We start from the raw sequence: 10,465 nt of genomic DNA, 5'->3' as shown, positions 1-10,465 counted from the left end.
CCGGGCCAACGCGTCGAGCGCACACAAGCAGAAGGGCCCCACGCAGCACTCAGCGAGTGTGGAGGGGTGAGCTTTGGTGCAAGTGGAGCTCGGGGCTGGGGCTTCTCAAACCCCGGTGTACAGCTTCGAGGGTCACTCGTGGGCCGCACGGTCAGCGTCTCGTGGCCTTTTCAAGATGGCGTGCCCCACGCTTCCGGTCGCCTCCACGGGTCTCAGCTCTGCAGGGACTGTGGATCGGGCAGGTAGAAGGCAGGCAAGCTTGATCTCGTCGATCTCTGTCGCTCGAGTTCCGGCGGGAACTGCAACAAAGCAAGGGTCGAGGGCTGGATGGTGCCTGTTTGCACAGGGTGGTCACTCCTTGACCACAAGGGAGATTCTTCAGTCTTCTCACGTCGTGTAGAAAGTCGAAGGGTCCAGATTTCGTTTCTTATGTTTCTTCAGGATGATCTGAGGTCCGTTGGGACTGCTCCCCCTCTTATTCGAATCTAGGGGGTTGGACATCCTGCTAGGTCCCCTCCTATGGGTGGGACCCAGGAAGGGGGTGGTTACACCCCTCTCCTTTGATCCTGGCCGCGCTGGGACAGGGGCTGGGAGGCCCCAGAACCGGTTTGGCCGGATCCTGCAAGGGGCAGCCTTGTGCTCCCCAGGCAGTGTCTGGTTTCATTGAAACCTCCCTACTCCAATCCACTATCTCCTGTCTGGGGTGGTTTGACACCGCCCTGTGACAGGAAACTCTTTGTCCAGGCCTCCTCTGCCGGGTTTCGGTCAGCAGCAGGAGGTCAGACCCGTGTCTGTGGCAGGGGCATCCATTTTGTGGATCTGAGGCTCATTTTAAATCAACCGCGTTTCAGTAAAGTAACATGTCTTCTCCCTCTAGAAGGGTGGAATGCTATCCCCGTCGCCAGAACTGGCGAGGGGATAGTATTCCAATTCGTATGACACCTTACACGACATGTTTTGATAAAGCCAAACCAAAGTTGCTATATAACCGCGAGGATTATAATGCGCTTAAGAGTATATGGTATGGCATTATCCCGGATCAGCTTAGGGAGTTGTTCCCGACAGCTGCAGACAGGCTCAGCTCACGCCAGAGCACCATCTCACATAAAACCACGCACTCTGCCTCCAGGATTGATGAGGCCTTCCATAGGAGTGGCTTACAGGCTATATATGTGTCCAGATATAGGTTTAGATATAGGTATACTATATCTAAGCAAGGGGTGATTACACCCACTTGCCCCAGCTGAGTGATCAGCCAGTTGTGTCAATTTAAGAACCAGCCAGGGGTGGCAAAAGCTATGCTTCAGCCCCTGGTAGGCCTTGGTGGCACATATGCCCTGGGCACCTATAGTGCATGGTACAGGGGCTGACAAGGAGTCCATTTCCAATTGTGGTATGTACCTATAGCACATGTATTACAAATTTAGAGAGAGAACAGCAGGCTGGGGGTCTGATTAGCAGGCCCACAGCCTCAGTAAGTCGAAAACCAGTGAAGCAAAAATTGGGGTGACCATAGGATAGCAGACCCTACTCTCCTACATAACCCCCCCCCAAACGCAGGGACATTAAACTTAACCTTGACCAGATAAGTCTTCATGTTCTAAGTGGAAGTACCTGGAGAGACCATCTGCATTACCATGGTCAGTCCCTGGGCGGTGCTCCACTGTAAAGTCCATCCCCTGTAGGGAAATGGACCACCTGAGCAGTTTGGGATTTTCACCCTTCATCTGATTTAGCCACAAGAGGGGCTTATGGTCTGTCTGAATTAGGAAGTGAGTACCAAACAAGTATGGCCTCAACTTCTTCAGGGCCCAAACCACAGCAAAGGCCTCCCTCTCAATAGCTGACCAACGTTTCTCCCTGGGGGTCAGCCTTCTGCTAATAAAAGCAATGGGCTGGTCTTGACCATCTTGATTAAGTTGTGAAAGCACAGCTCCCACCCCCAACTCAGAAGCATCTGTCTGTACAATGAACTGTTTGGAGTAGTCAGGACTCTTCAGGATAGGTGCAGAGCACATGGCCTTCTTCAGGTCATCAAATGCCTTTTGACAGCTAACTGTCCACTGAACCTTTTTGGGCATCTTCTTGGATGTCAAGTCATTCAATGGTGTCACAATGGACCCATAGTTCTTTACAAATTTTCTGTAATACCCAGTCAGGCCCAAGAAGGCTCTGACTTGTGTCTGGGTAGTTGGAGGAGTCCAGTCCTGTATGGTCTGGATCTTGCTCTCCAGTGGTTGAACTTGACCCCCACCTACTAGGTGGCCCAAGTACACAACCTTGCTCTGCCCTATCTGGCACTTAGTAGCCTTGATAGTCAGGCCTGCCTTTTGCAGGGCCTCCAGAACCTTCTTCAGGTGGATCAGGTGATCCTCCCAGGTGGAGCTAAAGACAGCAATATCATCTAGATATGCTGCGCAAAAGTCATCCAACCCAGCAAGGACTTGGTTCACCAACCTTTGGAAAGTGGCAGGTGCATTCTTCAAACCAAAGGGCATTACCACAAACTGATAATGCCCACTAGGGGTAGAGAATGCTGTTTTGGCTTTTGACTCTTCAGCTAGTCTGATTTGCCAGTAGCCAGCTGTCAAATCAAATGTGCTCAGAAACTTGGCAGAAGCCAATTTATCAATGAGCTCATCTGCTCTTGGAATGGGATGAGCATCTGTCCTAGTGACAGCATTGAGACCTCTGTAGTCCACACAAAACCTCATTTCTCTCTTCCCATCTTTGGTATGAGGTTTTGGCACAAGGACCACTGGGCTAGCCCATGGGCTCTCTGATGGCTCAATCACTCCAAGCTCCAACATCTTTTGCACCTCAGCCTTTATACAATCCCTGACATGGTCAGGTTGCCTGTAGATCTTATTCTTCACAGGCAGATTGTCACCAGTATCCACCTCATGGGTGCACCAGTTAGTCTGACTGGGTGTGAGTGAAAACAATTGTCTGTGGGCCTGCAACACCTGTCTGCAGTCCACCTGTTGCTGCTCAGTGAGGCTGCCTGCCAAGGCTACTCCATCAACTGAACCATCATCAGGGTTCTGGGAAAGCAGGTCTGGGAGAGGGTCACTCTCTTCCTCCTGTTCCCCATCTGTGGCCATGAGGAGACTCATGTCCTCCCTGTCAACAAATGCTTTCAAACGATTGACATGGAGCACCCTGTGGGGGCTCCTAGGGGTGCCAAAGTCAACCAAGTAGGTGACTTCTCCCTTCTTTTCAATGATAGGGTAGGGTCCAGTCCATTGGTCCTGGAGAGCTGCTGGCCCCACTGGGTCCAACACCCACACCTTCTGCCCTGGCTGGTACTCAACCAGAACAGCCTTTTGGTCATGCCAGGCTTTCTGTAATTCCTGACTGGCCTCAAGGTTTTTGGATGCTCTCTCCATGTATTCAGCCATCCTGGAGCGGAGACCAAGTACATAATCCACAATGTCTAGTTTAGGCTTTTTGAGAGGTAACTCCCATCCTTCCTTCACCAAACTCAATGGACCTCTTACAGGGTGGCCAAACAAAAGTTCAAAAGGGCTGTAGCCAACCCCCTTCTGTGGGACCTCTCTGTAAGCAAAGAGCAAGCAGGGTAAAAGGATGTCCCATTTCCGCCTAAGCTTCTCTGGTAAACCTTTTATCATTCCCTTTAGGGTCTTGTTGAACCTTTCCACAAGCCCATTGCACTGTGGATGGTAGGGTGTGGTAAACTTATAGTTTACTCCACACTCTTTCCACATTGCTTTTAAGTATCCAGACATGAAGTTAGTACCTCTGTCTGAAAGAACCTCCTTTGGAAAGCCCACTCTTGAGAAAACTGCAATGAGGGCTTTTGCCACCACAGGAGCTGTGGTGGTCCTCAGGGGAATTGCTTCTGGGTACCTGGTGGCATGATCCACTACCACCAGTATAAATCTGTGCCCAGATGCTGTTTGAGGATCCATGGGACCCACAATGTCTATTCCAACTCTTTCAAAGGGTACCCCCACCACAGGTAGTGGTATCAGGGGGGCCTTTGTTGTGCCACCTGACTTACCACTGGCTTGGCAAGTGACACAGGAGCGACAAAACTCCTTGACATTTTCTGACATGTGAGGCCAGTGAAAGTGTGGAACAAGCCTGTCCCAAGTCTTATTCTGGCCTAAGTGTCCTGCAAGGGGAATATCATGGGCCAAGGTAAGAAGGAAGCCCCTAAACTTCAAAGGTATAACCAACCTCCTGGTGGTGCCAGGCTTGGGGTCTCTAGCCTCTGAATAAAGGAGTCCTTCATCCCAATACACCTTATGGGTACCTTGAGCATTCCCTGCAGCCTCAGCAGCAGCTTGCTGTCTGAGGGGTTCAAGTGAAGGGCAATCTAATTGGGCCTGCCCCAGGTCTGCCCTGGAGGGTCCCCCTGTCCCCAGAAACTCAACCTGATCAGGTTCAAGCTCCTCAGAGACAGTCTCCTCTTGGACTGCAGAATCAGTTTCCTGTGAAACTTGATCCTCAACCTGGGGCAAGTGGGAAGGCACAGCCTTAACCCTCTTGCTCCTTCTCTTGGGTTGTGGTTGGTCTATTGTTTCAAGATCCACCACTGGTTCAGGAAGGCACTTCTTAGCCTGAGACCTTGTCACTGCAAGGACATGAGCTGAAATCCCTAGCATTTCTGCATGAGTCCTGTACTCCACTTCTGACCAAACTGAGCTTTCAAGATCATTGCCTAACAGACAGTCTACTGGGAGGTCTGCACTCACAACAACTTTCTTTAGGCCATCTACCCCTCCCCAGGAGAAGTTCACAACAGCCACACTATGGGAAGTAGTGGAGTTGCTTGCATTGGTCACTAGGTAACTTTCACCTAGTACAATTTGTCCAGGGTCCACAAAGCCAGGTGCCACCATTGTGACACTGGCACAAGTGTCCCTGTAGGCCTGAGCCAGTTTCTCATTAATTAAGGGAGTCTGCCTATATTTGCCCAGGTTACTGGGGCTTACTGCAGTGGGCAAAGATATGTCCACATCATATAGGAGAACTGCCTGTGTGGGGATTCTGACTAGGCCAGATTCCACCTCAGTACCCAGGGTCAACCCTACTAAACCCTTTGGCTGTGTACCACCACTGCTGACTGTACTAGGGGGTGCAGTTGCTTTAGGAGCTGCAGTGGTGGGGACTGGATTTTTCTTAGTGCATTCACTGCCCCAGTGTGAAACTGATTTGCAGGTATTACACCAAGGTTTCTTTGGGCCATCATTCTTCTTTTTCTTGTTTCCATTTTGGGAACCCCCCTCCTTATTGCTAGTTTGGGGGCCTGAAGACTTCTGGTCCTTTTCTTTATCTTTCTGATTCCCACCCTTCTGGTCTGTTTTCTTCTGCTCACCTTGGTTCTGGTTTTTCTGCTTAATCCTTGTTCTGACCCATTTGTCTGCCTTCTTTCCCAATTCTTGGGGAGAGGTCAAATCAGAGTCAACAAGGTATTGATGCAACAGCTGGTTCTGACAGTTATTAAGGATCTGTTCTCTCATCATAAGATTGTACAATCCTGTATAGTCTGAAACTTTACTTCCCTGCAGCCAACCCTCCAGAGCCTTAGTGGCACAATCTACAAAATCAGTCCAGTCCTGAGTCTGTGCTTTTTGGGTGTCTCTGAACAACAACCTGTATTGCTCAGTGGTTAGGCCAAACCCTTCAATAAGAGCACTCTTCAGAACAGAGTAGTTTTTGGCATCCTCAGGTCTAACAGTGAGGAGCCTGTCCCTCCCTTTCTCAGAAAAGGAGTACCATAAAATTGCTGCCCACTGATCCTCAGGGACCTGCTGTACCATGCAGGCCCTCTCAAGAGCAGTCATCCATTTGTGGATATCATCCCCTTCCTTGTAGGGGGGCACAATTTTTGTCAGGTTTCTATTGTCATAGGCCCTGTCTTTTTCTTTAGGAACTTTGCTGCCACCAGTGGCATCTAAGCCACTTATTTTCTGTTCCCTAGCCAAGGTAAGTTTAGCTTGAGCTAAGGTCAGTTTAGCTTGAGCCAGAGCTACCTCCTCCCTCTCTATCTGGAGTTGGACAGCCCTCATCCTGGCCCTATGCTCTTTTCTCTGGGAGGAAGTCATTCCTCTTTGAGATTCTCTTGAGGCACTAGAAAGGTGAGAGTCCCTTGACAGAGATCTCTCCCTTCTATTACCTGGGAGAATTTGGTTATGAGATCTGGAGTGGTGCTGGCCCTCTCCATTCCCATGTAGGTCCAAGTTGGCCTGGTTAAGCCTGGCAACCTGTACCTGGTTTCCCTGCTGATCCTGATCTTCAGGCTCTTCTACATCAGAGCCTTCCTCTTCCTCTTCCTCCTCCTCTTCTTCTGGAAGATTCTCATTCTCAGGGGAGTTTATCCCTTCACCTGAATCTAAGGGAGCCTGACTCACCTTATCTAGATCATCCTTTTCTAGGAGAGCTATTAGGGAAGGAATGGTAGGGCCTCTGCCCTTTTTTAGCCCCCTGGCTGTGCACAAGGCACTCAGGTCTTTGTGGCTAAGGTTGTCATATCTGGATGTTGTCCCTATAGGATCAACTTCTACAGGAGCAGAGCCTGAGGCTCTACCTGTATCAGACATGACTGCTAGTGAGGTGTAAGTGGTGCACTTACCTACACTAAGTGGTTTCCTACTGTACCTTGCTAGTGAGTTGTAGTCAGGGTGTGCTAATCCCTTTTATCTACAACTACTAAGTTCAGTAGAACTTAATATGCTAAGCTTTTGATTTATATGTACCTAGAGGTACTTGATGTGATCTTTCAATTTGATAAAGATTGCAATGGTAAAACAAACAGCAAGCTCAAATCCGCACCGCTGCACACCAATGTGAGAAGTTGGCCTGATAGGTAGTGTTTCCAATTCTGGAACCACTGGTTATCAGTCCAAACAAACCCCAAAGATGTCAGGTTGTAAGTCAACCTTGTAGACAAGCTATCCTAGTGGTAGCATGGACTAAGCAGCCTTAAAGGCTTAACTTAAGAGGTCGTGTTAAGCGAGCTGTTTTACCACATACAATCCTGTAATCAAATGAAAGGACACCACACAAGTATATATTATAAAAATATATGTATTTATTTCTAAATTACTCCCCAGTACTCTTTATGAGGAAAGGGGCACAAGCGTTAAATCAAAAGCACTGTTACACATAGAAAGTTGCACGTTTATGGATGAGGGCGGGTGGCCACTCAGACCATATATCAAAAAAGTGGTATAAGTAACACTTTACGAACAATGGTTAGGCCTAGGGCCTAGAGATTCGCTGGGAGCAGTCAGGACAAGCAATGAAGAAGTCGGGAGTAGCCCACAGGAGACGGGTGCAGCACGGAAAGTGCAGCGCGCACCAATGCACTGTCAATGGTGCGTAAAAGTCAGTTAAAGTGAATAAAAAGATACTTCCGCTGAACCTAGGAACACAAAACTTTAGACACAGACCCTAGAGGTGTGTACCAGTGTAAAGACACCGGCGTTGCAAAGTTACCTCACCCACAGGCCGTGGGTGCACAGGGTCGAAGTGGCGTCGGGTTCTGTCACGCAGGTTCTGGGTGCTTGGAGCTGTTGCAGCTGCAGGCGCTGTGAAGCAGAAGTGTCCGGTGCGATCCAAGGGTGGATCGATGTAGAAAAGTACCTGAAAGCAGAGGGGACAGAGTCTGGGTCACTCAGCAGTGACCAGGGTGGAACCAGGACGGAACCAGGCAATGTCGGGCGCAATCAGGCGGTTGTCGATAGGCTTCTCTCCGCTGTCACGTGGGCTCTGGGGCATCTGCGACGTCCAGGAGCAGGTCACGATCTGTCCCACGTAGGCTCTCGCCGTCAGCACCGTCGGCTTGAAGATTGTAGCAAACAGCACTTGGCAAAAGCAATCCACGCGGAACCGGGAGATTGCTTATCACTCGAACCAGGAGGGTCAGAGTGGGTGCTCCTTTTTACAGGAGCTGGTGCAGATCTGGAGCAACCAGAAAAGCAAGTCGGATTTCAAAGTTCGTCGGCACAGGGGCCACAAGCCAGCTGGCAAGTGACCGGGCCAACGCGTCGAGCGCACACAAGCAGAAGGGCCCCACGCAGCACTCAGCGAGTGTGGAGGGGTGAGCTTTGGTGCAAGTGGAGCTCGGGGCTGGGGCTTCTCAAACCCCGGTGTACAGCTTCGAGGGTCACTCGTGGGCCGCACGGTCAGCGTCTCGTGGCCTTTTCAAGATGGCGTGCCCCACGCTTCCGGTCGCCTCCACGGGTCTCAGCTCTGCAGGGACTGTGGATCGGGCAGGTAGAAGGCAGGCAAGCTTGATCTCGTCGATCTCTGTCGCTCGAGTTCCGGCGGGAACTGCAACAAAGCAAGGGTCGAGGGCTGGATGGTGCCTGTTTGCACAGGGTGGTCACTCCTTGACCACAAGGGAGATTCTTCAGTCTTCTCACGTCGTGTAGAAAGTCGAAGGGTCCAGATTTCGTTTCTTATGTTTCTTCAGGATGATCTGAGGTCCGTTGGGACTGCTCCCCCTCTTATTCGAATCTAGGGGGTTGGACATCCTGCTAGGTCCCCTCCTATGGGTGGGACCCAGGAAGGGGGTGGTTACACCCCTCTCCTTTGATCCTGGCCGCGCTGGGACAGGGGCTGGGAGGCCCCAGAACCGGTTTGGCCGGATCCTGCAAGGGGCAGCCTTGTGCTCCCCAGGCAGTGTCTGGTTTCATTGAAACCTCCCTACTCCAATCCACTATCTCCTGTCTGGGGTGGTTTGACACCGCCCTGTGACAGGAAACTCTTTGTCCAGGCCTCCTCTGCCGGGTTTCGGTCAGCAGCAGGAGGTCAGACCCGTGTCTGTGGCAGGGGCATCCATTTTGTGGATCTGAGGCTCATTTTAAATCAACCGCGTTTCAGTAAAGTAACATGTCTTCTCCCTCTAGAAGGGTGGAATGCTATCCCCGTCGCCAGAACTGGCGAGGGGATAGTATTCCAATTCGTATGACACCTTACACGACATGTTTTGATAAAGCCAAACCAAAGTTGCTATATAACCGCGCGGATTATAATGCGCTTAAGAGTATATGGTATGGCATTATCCCGGATCAGCTTAGGGAGTTGTTCCCGACAGCTGCAGACAGGCTCAGCTCACGCCAGAGCACCATCTCACATAAAACCACGCACTCTGCCTCCAGGATTGATGAGGCCTTCCATAGGAGTGGCTTACAGGCTATATATGTGTCCAGATATAGGTTTAGATATAGGTATACTATATCTAAGCAAGGGGTGATTACACCCACTTGCCCCAGCTGAGTGATCAGCCAGTTGTGTCAATTTAAGAACCAGCCAGGGGTGGCAAAAGCTATGCTTCAGCCCCTGGTAGGCCTTGGTGGCACCTATGCCCTGGGCACCTATAGTGCATGGTACAGGGGCTGACAAGGAGTCCATTTCCAATTGTGGTATGTACCTATAGCACATGTATTACAAATTTAGAGAGAGAACAGCAGGCTGGGGGTCTGATTAGCAGGCCCACAGCCTCAGTAAGTCGAAAACCAGTGAAGCAAAAAGCAAAAATTGGGGTGACCATAGGATAGCAGACCCTACTCTCCTACAGACTAAAAATAATAAAAGTTAAAAAAAAGAAATTAACAAAACAAAAAAAAAACAAAAAAAAAAAAAAATGAAGACATAGGCCCAACCAGGCTACCCACCTGGTACTCCTGAGTTGTCCATGACTAGGACCAGGCCCTAAGCCATCCAGATACCACTGGTCCCTGCTAATCCGAAGTGGGGGGTGGTAACCCCGGGCCCACAATAGCCCTTCTCCACTCCCTTTCTCAGGGTAGCCACGACTACCACTGTTCCTTCCACCTAGGGTCCGCACCCTCAGGCTTGCCAGAGGTCACGGGCAAGAATGCCCCACCCTACCTCTACTTCTGAGGTTCCGCGTTCTCCCAGGAGAAACACCCTCAGAACACACTTTCCTACCAGTCTTGGAACTTCCTCCCTCCACTGGTCTTCCACCTGGGAACTAAGCGTTCAGCTCTCCCCAAGGCAAGCCGCGGCCGCGCCAGCAGGTCTTCCTTGTCCGGGATACAACTTAACATACATTCAGCCAGGGCGACACCTGACGCCTAGAACACAACAGGGATACCACTTAAGATAAATTCAGCCAGGGCGACACCTGACGCCTAAAACGCAACAAGAGGAGTCTCAGTGTTCAGCTCTCCCCAAGGCAAGCCGCGGCAGCGCCAGCAGGTCTTCCTTGTCCGGGATACAACTTAACATAAATTCAGCCAGGGCGACACCTGACGCCTAAAACGCATCCAGCGGGATACGGAACACATGATGCGTCAACCACATTCAACGGGGTAAGGAAGGACAGGATTATCGTTGTTTCAGCAAGCTCCCCATCCCAGAGGACTTACACTCCATTACTCAGCGCACCTCAACATTCATCCACACACCGTCCCCTAGACCGGTAAGACAGTTTTACACATTCAGCGGGGTAAGGAAGGACAGGATT

This window comes from Lissotriton vulgaris, chromosome 1_1 (assembly GCF_964263255.1).
Source record: "Lissotriton vulgaris chromosome 1_1, aLisVul1.2, whole genome shotgun sequence".
Taxonomy (NCBI): domain Eukaryota; kingdom Metazoa; phylum Chordata; class Amphibia; order Caudata; family Salamandridae; genus Lissotriton; species Lissotriton vulgaris.
Note: the sequence above shows the minus strand (reverse complement) of the source record.